This window comes from Ambystoma mexicanum, chromosome 2q (assembly GCF_040938575.1).
Source record: "Ambystoma mexicanum isolate Mex_15411 chromosome 2q, UKY_AmexF1_1, whole genome shotgun sequence".
Taxonomy (NCBI): domain Eukaryota; kingdom Metazoa; phylum Chordata; class Amphibia; order Caudata; family Ambystomatidae; genus Ambystoma; species Ambystoma mexicanum.
The window spans coordinates 1222661374-1222679647 of record NC_090924.1 but is presented as its reverse complement, the minus strand read 5'-3'; positions in this window follow the sequence as shown (position 1 = coordinate 1222679647).

The following is an 18274-nucleotide window of genomic DNA, read 5'->3' as shown; positions in this document are numbered from 1 at the left end:
CATAGTCAATGTATACGCTGCATGCATCATGAACAACATGCAAATATAGCTCACTAACATAGAAACGCAAAAGAAATGGGCAGCCATCTTTTCCAAAATGGAAGCAACAAGATGCTTCTAATTAAACGAAATGCCTTAAGGCTTCAGGAGAACACACAATGCTGAAAGCACAGAAATACAGGTCCATCCAGAGATCAGGCAGGAGCTGGCAACCACAGTCAAGGTTACTGCGAATTAAGGGAGGGTAAGTAATGCTGCAGTGAAAGCACGAGATAGCAATTCCCAGGATGCAAGAAGGATACTCCCAGATTAATTAAATTCTTATACGAGTACAACCAGCCTTTGTAAGCCAGGTGCAGGACAACTATAAGCCAAAAGACTTCAGGAAGAATAACTCAAGAGTGTCCCCAGTGGCAAGAGAAAACATAGCACTCACATCAATATTTGCTAAAATCCCAATACATGCAAGGTGAAATAATTGCATAGTTGGTCCCATCACACGTAACCCATAATTGAAGAACACTGTCTATTTATTAGCAATGAACAAAGATAGGACACCTGCCTTACTCCTTACACCTACACTCCAATGCAAGGCACCACACATAGCCACATACAAAGAGATCACCCTGGCTCATGGCCTAGAAATGAGGGATGGTATCTTCTTTAATGAAAGGAAAGCAGTCCATGCAACTCAATCCCCCCTACTCCTGTCTGGCTCTTGTCTTGATGACCTGACAGTTGTCCATGGTTGGTTAGTACAATGCTAGCCAATGAAAAGCCCCAATGTTATGCAGCCATGAAGTAAGGTGCCAGCCAATTACATATTGCCGGGGTGATGTCTTTTTACCTTTAACAGATTAGAGGTGGTCGCAGGAGGAGCCATCAGACAAGCATTACCCAATAAGAAATGTAACCCTTTTAGAATGTATACATATTCAACACTATTAGCCAATCCCCACTCTTCGTAGTTTTTTGGTAACTTAGATTACAGTATGATCTTAGTTATGACAAATGTGCAATATATAAACTATTGCTTTTTTATGTAAGGAGCGAGAGATCCAGGAATTCAATGCGTGTATGCTGTCCCTGCTTAATTGTGATGGTAATAAAGCTGGATCTTGCCTTGCACTTTGTCTATTTCCGTTATTGAGTCTGGTTTGAACTGGCTTGAGAACCTCTGTGTAATTTGGGACATTCCAGGACATCTTATCACATCCATGGGTGAACAGGGGCAGACAGGAACTGGGAGCTGGCCAGAAAGGGAGCTGCCCTTTGGCTTGACTAGACTGCACAATTCCTCTACATGCAATACATGTGACAGACTAAACAATAGATCCATGAGAAAAACTATCAGATGGTCCTGTAGAACCAAACTAACACGGAGCTCGCCCCATTCAAAGGAGTTACAACTCTTATACCAGAACACTGCAAATTAACAAAACTATGCATGATAAAGATTCAAACATGATCCCACACTAACACCTATATACAATTCAAATCATCCCCTATAGTTCATTACCCTATTGGTCACACATTATCTAAAACACATTTCCCCAAACACGACACATGCTACATCATCATTGTGAAATTTAGGAGTTGATTGATTATCAGGTACATTGTTACCACAATACATTTCTTGAACAAGTAAATATTCTTGACCATCAAGTGATGTGCACCCCTCCATCGGAGCCTGATCAAAGTGTGAATAGCGAGAATTGCAGAATTGTGCATGTTGGAAGCTGCTGTGAATGAGTGGACGAGTACAGTGCAGCTTGACGTGAACATGATCATCAGATTCCAGATTCTGTGTCCTTTCCTCTAAGCTGAAGGAGGAGAGTATGTGGCCAGTTGTGCATTGTCAATCATTGCTGTGGACGTTGTTTGCTGCGGAAGTTCATGGAGGTCGGCAACCCTGTGCAACCCGAGGCACGCTCAGCGAGCCATGAGCTGCAGTCTGAATCCGAGTCTGAGTCCTGTCCGAGTCCAAGGTTGGTTGAGTCTGCCTCAGGGGGCAAGAGAGTGGTAACCTTCTCTGCTGAATTCAGATTGAAAGGCCTATCATCAGTCTCGGGCTAAGCTCAAGTAACTAAGTGAGTGATTATTTAATGGGGAAACGGGGAGAGCTGGGTGAGCCGCACACGGTTGCGAGGCTGCTGGAGCTTGCTACTTTAATCCCAACCACATAAGGTACACAAGGGCCGTGAACCCTGCTGTCCACTGTCACCACCCATACAGTAGCAAATAGCCCATAAATCAGTAGCTACAGTAGTCTGCACCCAGCTTTTTATCTCTCTCATACGAGCAGAAGGGGCACAAGTAATTGACTCGATGTTGTCTAAACGGGAAGCACCTTTAGGGGAAAGGATACAGCTCGAAGGTGAAATTTCATTTACATTTGTGTGCGCTGAGGCTGGAGAACCCCTACAAACAGACAGTTCGCCTTCACACTGTATTATAACAGGAGCGGTGCAGGAGGGGTCTAACTAGGAAGTTACGAGTCGCGAATTTCCAAAAAAACGGGCCAAAGTTGTTTGGCCTGCCCTTATAGAAGATAAGCAGAGCAAGTAGACCAGGAGGAGACCCATAATTCAGCTCGAGGCTGGAGTCTCCTTCTACTAGTTTAAAATCTGCACCAACTATATACAGGTTTGGTAAACCACAAAGCGAGCAAGCAAACAAGAAATTTAATCAGTCCTCTATTAAATCCATTTGGAAAACCCCTGCACTTACCCAAGCCTTTCTGGCATCAAAACAAAGGTTTTTCTTCCAGAAGTTGGAGGGCCAAATTCAACACAGTCAACCATGCAAAAAGGAAGAGAGTCAGGCATTGAATTCCTCATTGAGAAGCGATTCCAATTCCCTAATGCTTCCTGATAAGAAGGAGGGTACTGCACGTTTGCTACGAGAGAAGCATCTAAGAAATACCAATACTTGCAAGCTCGAGGAGGTTTCAGGCTGTCTACAGCAGCCACCTGCGTGCTCATACAGTATGAAAATTGAGCGCAACACCAGCCATCCCAAGAATCCTTCATAGATCGTCACTGGGGAAAACCTTCTGTAGATGAAGATCTTTCAATGGACCTGGCGGCCTCACAAATGGAGAAACAGGCAGAAAAAAGGGGTGATGTAGACACAAGCCTGATCGCGACTCTTACTCTACCTTTAGCTCCATATATGAAACTCCATGAATCCTTTAATGAACAAATTAGAGATCAGTCAACTCTCCTTGCAATGACTAATTTAAAAATGGTATTTTTGGAAGGCTACATGACTGTGATACAATTGAATTTGGACAAAAACTCTGAAGACATCACTAAGATCTTACATAGCATTATCGATCTGATTATCCAGGACAAACTAAAGCGATGCGCAGACTTGGACAAGCAGCGTGAGATGGGAAGAGAAGTAGATATACCAACATCTGCACCTATGAGTCGGAAACGGCTTGAGAATGACCAATTCAATCCTGGAAGAGTAGTGCCCTTTATCAAACAAAATGATATAGATAAAAAATTGAATCTGGAGGAGGAGATCAGTAAAACACCACGATTACCTAGTTTGGACTCTACACCTCAAGTCGAGGTAGGTGCAAATAAGGATCCCATTTCACCAGCCCTATACTATCCCTAGATGATGAGAATCCCGAACTAGTACAAGAAGCCAGCGATCAGACCTCTGGCTGCAGGCCTTCCCAAAGAAAATACAACAATTTTTCAAAATGAGTTCAACAGCTAAATAAAGGAGCGTCACCTCAAACTAAAAGAACATTGCTAAAAAGAGCCATAACAAAGTCTCATAAGCAACAAGACAAAAAGAAAGCGAAAATAAAAGGGAGCAAGTCAAGATCACATGAGGCCCGGGATCACTCATCAGAAACATCCAGGACTCAAAGGCACAGTGCTTATTAAAGCATCTACCAGAACCAGATGAAGGCAGGTTAGAACAACGAGCTATGAAACACGTCCTGGAACCTAGGGTAAGTGGACACGTAAATAAACTTGCATTGCAAGACCTAGACATTATAGAGGAGGATACTCAAGAACTATTAAACCTCTCGACTTATTAAGTAGCAGACACTTAGGGTAGATTTGAGGAAATCTCGGATAGCAAAGATAGAAGTAGCTCAAACGAAGAAGAAACTTTTGAACCCGAAGAAGAATCAGCAACCTTGCTGAAAGAAGATGATCAATACCTGAATAAGAGTGTTGCCAAGTAAAGGGGCTCTCCACAGAGGAAAACTGTGGGATTTGCCCCCGAGGCCTACCACTCACTGCTAAAGGCGGGCCCAGGATGGAGGAACGGCAAGACGTTACAGATGAGCTTCTGTCAGCTTTTATTCCTTTACAGTTTATTAGAACTGAGACTCCTTCTCACACCTCACTTCGAACCTTGGAGCAAAAAGGAATACATTGAAAGATGAAGAAACTATTTCCGATAAAGGGGAGAGAAATAATAGCTACAAGACTGTTAAAAGACAGGGCAGACTGCATGCAGAATACTCGAGGGACTACTCGGTTCACTGCTTGCTCCTCCTAAGAATAATGCAATTTAAGGATAAACTGACGTCGAATAGGGCAAATACACTGCGTCTTTTACACTGTGTTCCATCCCTGAGGAGTATAAACTCATCAGATGTATTTCTTTTAGAGTTTCCGGAGGATGATACACTTGATAAGGTAGTCCTCTACGTATCAACCCAAAACAAGAAACAACACCCACTGCAATAAGGGACAAGATTGATTCAATTAGGGTTTGCTCTGGATAGTTACGACGAGGAGGATGACCCTATTGACCCCATAAAACAGACCGGCCAACAGCTAAGAAGGAAAGCAAAGTTTAAAGATCACATGGTCTCTATTGAACTAATATCTAGAAAAAGAAGCAAGATATTAATTTACAGACCTACCGAAACCATGAACTAAAAGGGAGCCTAGAAATAACATTTGACAATACACGGCTGGTTAACGCTAAATATCTTAGTAGCACCTCTCCAAGTCAAGGCAAACCAGCTCAATCTTGGCCATGGCTGTCGGGGGCACTGGCCAAACAGAATTATGCTTTATAGCTGCGACTCGGCAAACCAAGCTAGGAGTAGAAAGATCTGTCCACTGATTTTGCCCTTGTCTCCTGGAACACAAATGGTTTTGCTCACCTCTTTAACAGATGTGAACTAATATTTGAAGATCACAATATAGTGTGTCTCTACGAGACTTGGCTCGCAGTGTCTGGAAGAATAAAAGGGGGCCCATATCACGCACAAATAAAAGATGCATATGAGATGACATTGTATAAAGAAATATGGACGATGGGCTTCCACCCCCTCTTCACAAAGCAACATTCCTTTGATAAGGTGGTATTTTTTAAAAAAAAGATCTACTAAAGAAAATCAGGGAAATTCGAAGGAAAAACCCTTCCAACGTGTTGCTTCAGAAGAAACTAAGACAGCAATTTAAAAACTGGCTTAAAGGACATATGGCTAAGGATCCAGCAAGATGCAGAAGTTATGCTAAATCTAATAGCTACAAAAAACACATGTCAAATATGGAGAATGTTCAATAGCCAATTTGTTCCTCAAGATGCTCTAACATCTAATGCTGTCTCGGCGGAGGGATGGATAGAACATTTCAAAACGCTCTTCTCAGCAAAAGAGGAGACAATACCTCCACAGGGAAGATTGAGAGGAGGATGGTAATTTCCAACCAACAAAGGGCCATAGAGTTACTGATTAAAAAGCAAGGAACTCAAGGGCTGCAGGCCCAGACGGAATGACCAACCTCGACCTTAAGCAAGACCTGCTACACTGGGCCTATTTCTTGCAGCAATACTTTGATGAGATCAAAAGAGCCGGAGAAATCCCAAAGTCCTGGTGCACCTCTATAGTAGTCCCTATATTTAAGAGGTGCGATAGGTCGATACCTATGAATTATAGACCTATCGTCCTCTTCGATGATTTGGGAAAAATATTTGGGGCTTTGCTATGTAAAATCCATAAAATCATGGAGTAGAAACTCTGGCCATTACGACAAGTGGCAAGCTGGTTTTGTGGACGGCATGGGAACCTCCCTTAACCTATACTTGATTAACTTTCTAAAACAGAAATTAAGCAAAAAGGGAGGCGTCAGATCCACCTGGCATCAATAGACCTAGCCCAGGCATTTGGCACCATCGACTGCCTACATCTTTGGAAGAAGCTAAAAAAATAGGACTGCCCTCGAATTTGGAAAGCAGAGCAGGAGTAACACTTCCAAAATATTTAGAAACATGTCCCAATCAGCATCTTCGACAGCAATTTATGAGATTTCGAAGGAACTTACTTCCCACAAGAGAAATTATGGAAGACGTAGGAACCAAACCAAAGGAAGTTTGATTGCAGACTTTGTAAGGAACAAACAGAGAACTGATAGCACTTGACACTAATATGCCCATGTTTGAGTGAACAAAGATGTTGATGGCTTGGAGGATTCCTAACTCAATTTAAAACGCTATGTGTAGAGGACTGGTGGGCCCTTCTGCTCGGAGGAGAACAGATCTTCATCACATTAGCCTTACCAGCATTTTTGAAGGAAACATTCATTCATTTGAAAAATGTTGACGGAAGTTACTGAAAAAGTATTTTCTATTGCCATACTTTTGTCAAATTATATTTTCGTTACTAATAGTTAAATATGCTAGTGAGTTCGGATTTGGGGACTAGTTCCCCTGATGAGGTTTTTCAAAATGTTATTTTTTATGGTTTCTGTACTTGTATTGAAAATCAATTGTCATTGTGAAACTTTTACCGGTAAATAGTGTAAGCTTTTGTTTGGCAAAACATTGACTAATAAAAAAAAAATAGCAAGATTAACTCTGCTTTGATTATACAATGGGCCTCCTAATTAGACCGGAAACTGTGGCATGCACAAACAGCTCCCTGCCCTTGTATATACATGTATTGGCATCACCTCTGCTCCTCCCATCCCAAATCATGTTACAGCCTTAGCAAGTCTCATCCTATATCTCCCTGGGTACCCAGGTGCCAATGAATGATGTGATCGGGGCATCACTCTTATGTTTGAATTTCACGTATTTATTGATCCCTAGTGTGCAGCACCTGCAGTCCAAATAGGATGACTGCTCTTCTGGTGAGGGCAGTAGTGCTCTAAATGTTCACCGGGGCCTCTTTGCATCAACAAATCCCTGATCACATGAATTTAACCTTCAAAAGGCACTTCCCTACTGTTCCTCCCTGAACCCAACATTCCTTGCCCAGCTCCTCCGAGCTCTACAGCTGGACACAATGGGCCTCATTACGAGGTTGGAGGTAGCCATGGCGCTATTAGCGCCATGGCTGCCTCCAAAATCGTTCCGACTCCGGTCTGGTGGATGGAGCAATTACCGGTCCATTCCAAGGTCGGCGGGACCAGTAATTCCCCATTCACCAGAGACATTCCCCATTCCCCATTCCCTTTTGAGTCCACATAGGGTTCAATGGGAAGGCGGCAATAACGGTACCGCAAATTGCGGTACCGTTATTGAACCCGGTATCCCTTTGCGGGTCCCGTCCTTAATGCCTGGTAAAACCAGGCATTAACGAAGGACCCGCAAAGGGAACTCGTAGTAGGGTGGTAAGGGATTACCAGCACCGGTGACCTTACCGGTGCCGGTAATCCCTTACCACCCACCTCGTAATGAGCCCCATTGAATTGTTATCAGCATGGTGCAGCTGCCTTTGGACTTGACAGCATACCTTCTCTCTGGCGGATTTAAGGGGGAGTTGTCTCAGGATCAACTGGACAGAGCGTACCTCCACATTAGGATTATATTTCTCATACTTTCACAAAATGCATCCTGTAACGTGCCATAAACTCCAATGACGGAACTCCTGCTATCTTAGTCCCTGTACTTAAAGCAACACTTCTATGAGTCCATCCCACACTCCTACCTATGTCAGCTACCTACTCGCACATCCCTTAAAACATAACACTGAACACTACCATTAAATGCAAAATGCGTCACCCTATCTTAACTTCTGCATCCACAACATGAATATATTGTGGCTTTTTCTGTGTGACTATATGGTGTTTCTAAATAAGGTCTCCCCAATGTATTTCCATGTGGCCTTCGTCAGGACAAAGGTTTGCTGTTTTTTCACTGATCCTTAATCTTCTAACCCAAGTATCACCAGAATTATCTAAAAATACATAAACCAAAACACCACAGGTTTAGGACCTATTCCAGTGTTCATTAACACTCTCTGCTTTACATAAGCTAATCGGTCTCTCTACTGCCCTTTTTTCAGTAGCCTTGCAGGGAAGGAAATTCCATTGTTTTTCACTTATTTGCCACACACATATTCACGCATTTCTTCCTGTGGTAAATCACAAACACCTAATCAGGGGAGTTGATTTCCCAAAATATTGTGTATATATATATATATATATATATATATATATATATATATATATATATATATATATATATCAGAAAGTCTTAATTTTGTACTTTGTTTATATCATTCTATAAACTATACCTCTGCCTGCTGTACGCTGGCCTGGTGCGTCCAGTTAGAGTCTTTCACAGGAATTTTCTTTCCCAGGTTTTTCTGCACCTATAAGATACATTTTGGCATTCTCTATTGTTATTATTATCTACTGCAAGCACAATTCCTATGCAGCCTTTTCATAATGTGCTTCTACCCATTACTTATCGGATCGTGGGTCTAAGCTTCTGAATTCCTCCTGACCCTGTCATGGCAACAGGGTTTCCAGTTCCTAATATATTCATTTATGCAGGGGCCGCACAATTGTTTCGATGCTCTTAAATCCATAGTTCGTGAGACATAATGGATGCCTGCATGTGTACTTGTTGAATTGTCTTTTGGAGGTAGTTCCTAAAATCTTACATGTTTCAATGCTTTCTGTCTCCTTTGGAGCTTTGTATCTGATCTAAATATACTGTTCTTTGTAATCACTGATTGAGCCTGAGTGGTGTCTGGTGACGTAATGTAGATGGCACATATAATTTAATTTGTTTTTTTTTACTGTATTGCCTAATGCGTGAACCTAGCTTGAGAGCAGCATAGCGCTGTAAAGGGTGTGGGTAGCCAGATTTTTGGGCTGGAATCTTTTAACAGTAGCACAGTACTCGTCATGATGTGGGAATGTGATATGTTTCTATAAATAACATGACATTTCTGCCATCGTGCACATGGCATGACATGCAGGTAGTTTGCTGAAGTCAACATAATTAACTATCAAGTAAGTTTATTCTCAATGAAGCTGGCCACAAATACTTAATTTAATAACTTATATATTCTTAATTTACTTACCTTAGCTAGCAAGAATAACCAACATATATATTCTCTTATTTTATATTCTGAGGGAATTATGAACAAAATTAGAGATATAATATAGAAATCAACAGGTGAGGGAACTCAACTGAGACAAATGTTAATTTCTACTTGAAATATATTCACTACAATATGTAAATTACACAATCTTAATAGCATGAAAACAATTCAGCTAATTTCTCTTGCTTCTAGTCATAACGCTAAGTATCTGTCACTAATTTTATATCTGTCATTACTAAATGTACAATTGGTGAAATTAAAAGTGTCACTCATGGATAATATACCCTTTCATAATTTCCAGATTACGGTGAACTACTTTCATGATGTCTTAATCTCCTCTGTAACTATTGTAAACTGCCATGTTCTCTAGAAACACACATTTAGAAACAACCTAGAAGCAATTAAATATACCAATTACTTAGATCCAATTTTTTTAGATTTTGGATAATGTTTATAACAAATTACAATTTTAAATTAGCAATATAATCTATTAAAAATACAATAAATACTTGATATACTCTAAGGACATGTGTGAATAATACCACCCCTGAATATCCTAATTGGCAAATTATGTTTCTTAATCCTCTGCTGAATTAAATAAACACTGCCTTCATGTTCATTTAATAAGGAAGATTAGCTTCTTATTAGATAAATACCTCACATAGATATGTATGAATTGCTCTCTAATTATAACAAGGAACAACGGTCCATAATTATTTAAAGATACTATTTGTATAGCTTCTAATAGCTATATGTGGTCAACATAAATAAGACTTACTGACATTAGCACAATGGGTCCTCGGTATTTGCCTAAACTTAATATATAAATGCTCAATGTGACTCTATAATGTGATGTCATTATCATTTGTATGGAACCTTTCACCATTGGTATGGTCCCAACGTGCTGTAGGTGATCGCCCTCGGCAGACCGAGTCCAGGTATAGGAAAATTCATCAGAGGAGTTTTCCAATGCGTGTGTGCATTTTAGCCAAAGTGAAATTGGATTAGGGTGGCCAGGTCCCTACTAGCTACCCATGTCAAGCTGGCAAGTGAATGGGTGCTTTGTAGATAGTAAGAGGGGGTAGGAGAGTTGTAGATTTCATTATGCATCCTGCCAGACCGAATTGTTGTCATGTGGGAAATCTACATTCTAATGGCAGAGGTTGTGTGCAATTTGTCATTGGGAGTTGAGTGCCGTTGCAGGTGTGTGCGAGTGACTAACTTTGCTTTGGCTATCTTCCATAAGTTTGGAGTGAGATACGTACCCATCTGCTTTTGCTGGGTTCTGGGATTCATATTTACTTATGTACTTTATTTAGTTATTGGGTATTTATAATGTGCCTATACAAAATGTGTTTAGAGGTGCAACAGGACAAGAGGGGGAGGGAACAGGGAGGACAAAACAAATGGTCCTACTAGGTTTTGTGACATTCGGATCATGCAAGTGCAGTAACGAGGAGTGCAGAGGAGGGGGAGAAGTGCTGGTCAGGGCGGGAGGGGGGCGGGAGGGCCCGTGAGAAAAAGCAAGTGCCAGGGGAGGTCAGGTGGATGAGCCAGGGTAAAGCAGAGAGTGCAGGGGAAGGGAGGTCTGCAAGCTAAGTGCAAGGTAAAGGGCTTGAGGGCTACAGGGGTGCAGGCCCAGCCAGGCTAGTGCAGGTTGAGTGGCGGGCAGGGCAAGTGCAATATGAGGGAGGGGAATCAGGGGGAGACTAAGTTTAGCAGTAGACTGGAGTAGGGGGACCTGGTGCCCTGTAAGAATCTAAAGTAGCCGGCCAGCCAGTCAAAAGCAAATGGGGACGTTAGCAAGGGAGGGCAGAGGGAAGGAATTTAATGTGAACTATACATTTTAGTGCCAAATACATTTTCAGTGTAAACTTCCTCCTGTGTTCTGCTGGATATTATTATTATGTTAAGCTCTTACCATCCTTCGGTGAATACATGGAGGTTCATTGCTGCCCCGGTCATATTGGGATGAAAGGCTAGCTCGGGAGTTCAGAGTTTGTCAGGGTTCAGGGGGTAATAGCCATGTCTTAAGGGCCATCCAGAAGGTCAAGTGGTCCTCTATGTGTCGGATGCTAAGCCGCATCTAATTATTGATAGTTGGGGCTTGGACGGAGAAGGTTGAGCCTCCTATTGTGGTTGATTTGAAAGGGGGTATCACCAGGAGGAGAGCAGTGCCTGACTGCAGGTTTCTGTAGAGTTGGTAGAGGGTTATTTTCTTTTAAAGGTATTTTGGGCCTGTCTTGTGCAGGATTCTGTGAGTGATGCACGTGGCTTTGAAAGCGGCCTGTCGTCTGACCGGGAATCAGTGGAGGACACACAGGGTGGTGGTGATGTGCTGTCTCTGTCTGAGTGTGTGGAGGAGCCTAGCTGCGCAGTTCTGGACCATTTGGAGCTTTCTGAGTTGCTAGGCAGGGGCACCCAGGTAGATAAAGTTGGTGTAGTCAAGGCGGGAGAGGCCAAACGACATGATTGCAGTCAATCTGTAAGGTTAGGTGAGGTAAGGGAAGATGTGTCTGAGTATGCAGAGATGTGGGTAGCAGGATTTAGATACAGGCCCTCATTCCAACCCAGGCGTTAAGGGTTTAACGGCGCCGTCGGCGTCGTTAACCCTTAACGCCTGATTTCCACCTTAACGCCTGCTTTTAGCAGGCGTTAAGTACCAAGGCGCTAAGCGTCCTTGGCGCTAATTACGGCACCGTAATTTACGGTGCCGTAATTAGCGCCTTCCCCACTCCCATTATGCCCTATGGGGCAAAAATGGGAATGGGGAAGGGTAAATGGGGATTGGGGATTTACTGCCCCACTCACCTTGGAATGGGGCGGTAATTCCGCCATCCACCATGGTGTAAACCGAGTTTACACCATGGTGGTAAAGTAGGGAACTTACCACCTGGGTTGGAATGAGGGCCACAGTGTTAATATGTGTGTTAGGGTCAGGTCAGTGTCCATGGTACAACCCAGGTTTTTAACTATAAGCATATAGATAACTCAATAAAATAAGAGTGTCACCATGTAGTAATGTGATTATTCAGTCTATTTTTGTATTGTGGTTGGCGATTTTAATGTGAGAAGTGCTACTCCAGCCCATTGTGAGGAAGAGCTGTTAACTTGTTTCAGTATATGATCGTGCGCGAGCCGTGGCACAGCAAAAATATTGCATGCCACGCATATTCATAGATATCAAGACACATTACTAGCCATCACGCAAGAAACAACAAACTGTGCGAGGAATGCTCACAACACGCCCCCACACACACCAAAAAGCAAGCTAAAGGACTAACACGGCACAAGCCTCCGTGCCACCCCTGGCCCAGCATCCAGTACCACAGTGAAAACGCATGCATCACTTTGAAAGCCCAGGCTGAACCCCAGCGAAATTGCGTGCCTCACCTCGCAATCCCAGGCGGCACCCCAGAGAAAATGCGTGCCCTCCCTCGCAAGTCCAGGCCTCACCCCAGTAAAATTGCGCATCTCACCTTGCAATCCCAGGCTGCACCCCAGAGAAAATGCGTGCCTTCCCTCGCAAGCCAGGCTGCACTCCTGTTAAACGCGTGCCCTCCCTCGCAGTCCCAGGCTGCACCCCAGCGAAATCACGTGCCCTCCCTCGCAAGCCCAGGCTGCACCCCTGCAAAATCGCGTGCCTCACTTCGCAATCCCAGGCGGAAACCTAAAGAAAATGTATGCCTTCCCTCGTAAACCCAGGCTACACCCGAGCGATAAGGCATGTGCGCCTCGTAAGTGTAGGCTACATACACCCTTACAAAAACATGAGTCCCCCCTGCACCCAAGGCACGCATCCTGTCCACATAGCCCCTACTGCACATCGACCACTGTAGTCCGGACACCACCCACCAGACCCCTCACCTGTGACAACCCCACAGGCAGCCCCCTCCAGACTGTAAACCCCCCACAGGCAGCCCCCTTCAGACCAGACACCCCCCACAGGCAGGCCCCTACAGACTGGACACTACCCGCAGGCAGCCCCTCCATGCTGGACACCACCACAGCCCCGATCAACTGTGAAAACCCCGCAGGCAGCCCCCTCCAGACCGGACACCCCCCCACAGACAGCCCCCTACAGAATAGACACCCCCCACAGGCAGGCCCCTACAGACTGGACACCACACACAGGCAGTCCCCTCCAGACTGGACACCCCACACAACCAGTCCCTTCTATACTGGACACCACCACCAGCCCCCCTCACCTGTGACAACCCACACATACAGCCCCCTCCAGACTGGACACCCCCCACAGGCAGCTTCCTCCAGACTGGACACCACCCAAGGCAGCCCCCTCTAGACCGAACACCTCCCACAGGCAGCCTCCTCCAGACAGATACCCTCCACAGGCATCCCCCTCCAGACTGGATACCACCCCCAGGCCCCCTCACCTGTGACAACCCCCACAGACAGCCCCCTCCAGATCCGACACCCCCCACAGACAGCCCCCTCCATATTGGACACCACCCCCAGCCTCCTTCAACTGTCACAACTTCCACAGGCAGCCCCCTCCAGACTGGACACCGCCCAAAGGCACCCCCCTCTAAACTGGACACCACCCACAGGCAGCCCCTTCCAGACCAGACCCCCCTCCTGTCCCCCACAGGCAGCTCCCTCCAAACTGGTCACCACTCTAAGCCCCCCTCCAGACTCGACACCACCCCCAGGCCACCTCACCTGTGACAACCCCCACAGGCAACCCGCTCCAGACCGGACACCCCCCACAGGCAGCCCCCTCCATACTGGACACCACCCCCAGCCCTCCTCACCTGTGCAAACCCCCACAGGCAGCTCCCTCCAACCCGGACACCTCCCACAGGCAAACCCCTCCAGACTTGACACCACCTGCAGGCAGCCCCCTCGAAACTGCACACTATCCCACAACCCCCCTCCACATTGGACACCACCCTCAGCCCCCCTCACCTGTGCAAAACCCCACACCCACAGGCAGCCTCGCCAGACCGGACACTCCCCACAGGCAGCCTCCTCATACTGGACACCACCCCCAGCCCCCTCACCTGTGAAAACCCCCACAGGTGGACCCCTCCAGACTGGACACACCCCACAGGCAGAAAACTTCAGACCGGACACCCCCATAGGCATCCCCCTCCATACTGGACACCACCACAGCATCCCTCACATGTGACAACCCCCACAGGCAGTCCCCTCCAGACTGGACACCCCCCACAGGAAACCCCCTCCAGACCGGACACCCCCCACAGGCAGCCCCCTGCAGACTGGACACCACCCACAGGGAGTCCTCACCAGACTGGACACCACCCCAGGCCCCCTCACCTGTGACAACCCTCACAGACAGCCCCCTCCATACTGGCCACCAACCACAGGAAGCCCCTTGCAGACTGGACAATACCCACGGGCAGTCCCCTCCAGACCGGACACCCCCACAGGCAGCTCCCTCCAGACCAAATATCCTGCACAAGTAGCCCCCTGCAGACTGGGCACCACCCACAGGGAGCCCACTACAGCCTGGACACCGCCCCCAGACCCCCTCACTGGTGACACCACCCCAGGAAGCACCCTGACAGTCTCACACAATACCAGTGCAATGCATGTCTGCAGCTCACCCGAACTTCTGTGGTCTGACAGCACAATGAAGTGCAACACCAACATGTAGTCTGCAAATCCGACCAACTGGAATCACTGGATGTCCACCTATGATTGGAGCATCTGCTCACACACTCTTCCAGGCCTTAATCACCCCCCATTATACACATGTGACAAGTGAATGCAAAAACATGTGCATGTTGCCCATGGCACATTGCCAAGCCATCAAAGCACAGTGACAGAATGTGTTCCCCCGAAAGAAACAAACCTACCAAAATTTGTTGTAAGATCCACCAACAATGGGCAGGCATGTCATAGCCTGAGCATGAGTGACCTGGGTGGCAAAATACCTGTCAGGGAACAATCATATGGCAGGGCCATGCTTGGGTGCTGTTAGGGCAGTCAGAGAGAGCATGACTCACAGAGACTGCAGAATGGTGCTGCCACTCTGTAAGAGCAAACATGGCCCACGACTGCATTCCAGTGGTAGAGGTTGAGCAACACATGAGAGAAGGCATTGTGTGGCTGCACATGCTGGTGAACGTGTCTGCAGGACATGGCTTTTACACAGCAATGACAAACTAATGTGCTATGAACATGACCATGGAACACTGGAACACTCCCACGGTGACCCCACCTCCCTCCACCCCAACCACACTGATGCCAAACACATAGTGACGCTGCACAGGTAAATGGCAACAAAAAAATACATTGCAGACCCAGTCGTCTGATGGACCCACCCCCAAATGTCAGGCACATGTGTATTCTGACATCTGTAACCATCCCAGCAACAACAACACACAAGCATGCACGCCACAAGACACATGACTTGCAATGGAGAGATGCACTGGCCGAAAATATAACTATCAAAGAGGCTGACACACAAATGAACTGCATGAAGCGTGGAATGTAACAAACTGAACAAAGTATTTGAAAAAAATATGTACAAAAATAAACTTGGAATGAAACGCAAAGTAGTCCATGGGAAATACGTAATACAATGAATATTTTATACCTAAACAACTCTATACAATAAACACAGAGAAAGAATGTCTTCAAATTCATAGGAAAATAATAAAGAAAGAAAGGAAACCTACACCTAAAGAACTATGTACACAGGCAGCGGGCTAGTCCAACTCCTCCTCTCCTATCTCACTTAGCCTTTCCACCATGGCTGAGTCTGGCGCACGGCCTCACTCCTCATGCAGGCCTCCATTCTTGACTGGAGGGATTGCAGGGTCTCCAGCATTTGTCTCTTTATCACGTCGACCTCCCTGCAAGTGACCTCCATAAAAGCAGCCTGCCTCCTCGCCAAACACAGTGCAATCTCATCCCTAGCCAACACAACCCTAGCTTTCCAAGCCCGCTGCCTCTCACATTCGGATCTGCTGCCCATATCGTCTGAAAATGGAGGACATTCTGTCCCTCAGGTCCATGTGTGCCTCCCTCCTCACCCGGCGCACCTGCCTCCTTCGGGGCCGTACGTCACATGCACTGCTTCTGGGTGCTTGCTGTCCCTCCATTGACGCTGACCCTGTTGCTGCCTGGGTAGACAAGGTGACCACCTCAGCTGATTTGCCTTGGACTCCCAACTCGGGCAGGGATGTTGGCTCCAGCAGACTGGGCAATGTGGGTGGGACTGGTGCACAGGGGGCCATGTTGGTATCTGGGCCTAGAAGGCACCCTGGAGGATGGAAGGAAGACGAGGAAAGGGTCACTTTAGTGAACATCCCATGGAGCACAACATGGAACAGGCATTTTGCAAGCCACCCGATGAGGCGGGATACCTCACTGTGATGATTTGCAAGCAGACTACGTGTAGCCTGCACATCACCATGAATGACGGCTGTTCGCCTCACCAACCCGGCTTGCGGGGGTAGCGCATAATCCCGGATGGCAACACCAGATGGCAAGGGATGTCGGTCTGGGTGGACATGGGTCTGGGGTCTGAGTCCAGACATATGGAAGAGGGTGGGGTTTCCAGGGATGACGATACAGGACACAGGGCATGATGGGGTGCCATTTGCAAATTGCAGAGCAACAGCAGGCAAAGGATTATGAACACAATACCCAGACACATCAGACATTGGGGTGATTATATCATGCAAGATGCAGGAAGACGAAGACCCTGTTCAATATATTCAGGAGATTCAAGAGCTTTGGCGCCTTGAAACTCGAGAACCATGGGACAAAACGATAGCTATCTTTTATCACATCTTAGTGTAGTGGCTACCTGAGCCAGTCCAGAAGAGTCTGAAAAAATTAGTGGGGATGGATGCGAAGGGATGGCCATAAATACAGCTCACAATAGTGCACCATTATAGACTATGGCAGGAGAAGTTCAAGCAAAAAGCAGAAGAGAGAATAGCAGATGAGGCTAAGCTAGTGCAAAATAATCTATCAAAGTATACAATGCAAGGGGCGGCTATAACCAGCCCCACCCCACCAGCACCAGTACCACAACAGCAGTACCAACAACCACAACCGTTCGCACCACCCATGGGAGGAGGGTACATGAGGCGGGTCACCAAAGGGATTCTGATAAAAAAGGGAGGGCTTCAAAGCGGGCGTGGCCTCGGGCCACAGGAACATCACAATCAAGGGGGATTTCGAGGGTATGGGCAACATAATTCAGGGTACTTTTGGGGGGTTTCCCAGGACAGGGGAAAGACCACCACAGTGCTGGATGTGCAGGCAGCTAGGACACATTTTGAGGGCATGCAGATTCAGGGGTGCGCAATTGGGGAGATCAGGGGCAGCAGCAGTATCAAGGAAGATAGGAAGATTATTATGCTCTGGGCCCACTGCAGCAAGTGCAGATGCAAAGCTCATATCAGCAGATGTCACAGGTGAAAACACAAGCACCTGAACCCCCACAGATGCAGACACAAGCACCACAAATGACAGCACTAATACCACAGTATCTGCAAGCATCACAGATCAGAGGAAACACACAATAGCTAGCACAACTGCAGGATGACGGCACAACTGAAAACATGAACACAGTGGCAACAGAACCAGTTAGACGACTGGGAGGAGTTACCATGGTGGGGAACAACCCCTCTACAGTGAACAGGTTATCAATGTATCCCCAATAGGACAGCCCACAGACGAACTTGATGTGTCCCATCCTGTCGATCACACCCAGTCGTGCTGAGGAACCTCACAAATGGATGTCGATAGGTGACAAAACTTTTTCCTTTCTTGTTGACACTGGAGCAACTAGTCATGCACCCGGGAAGGGACATTTGCGATGTCAGGCAATGCCATGAACACTCAAGGATTCTCTGGGACTCGGGAAGTGGTTTATTTTACTGATCGCATCTAACTATCTATAGGAGATCATGATTTATCACTACCTTTACTTTTCTCTCGACA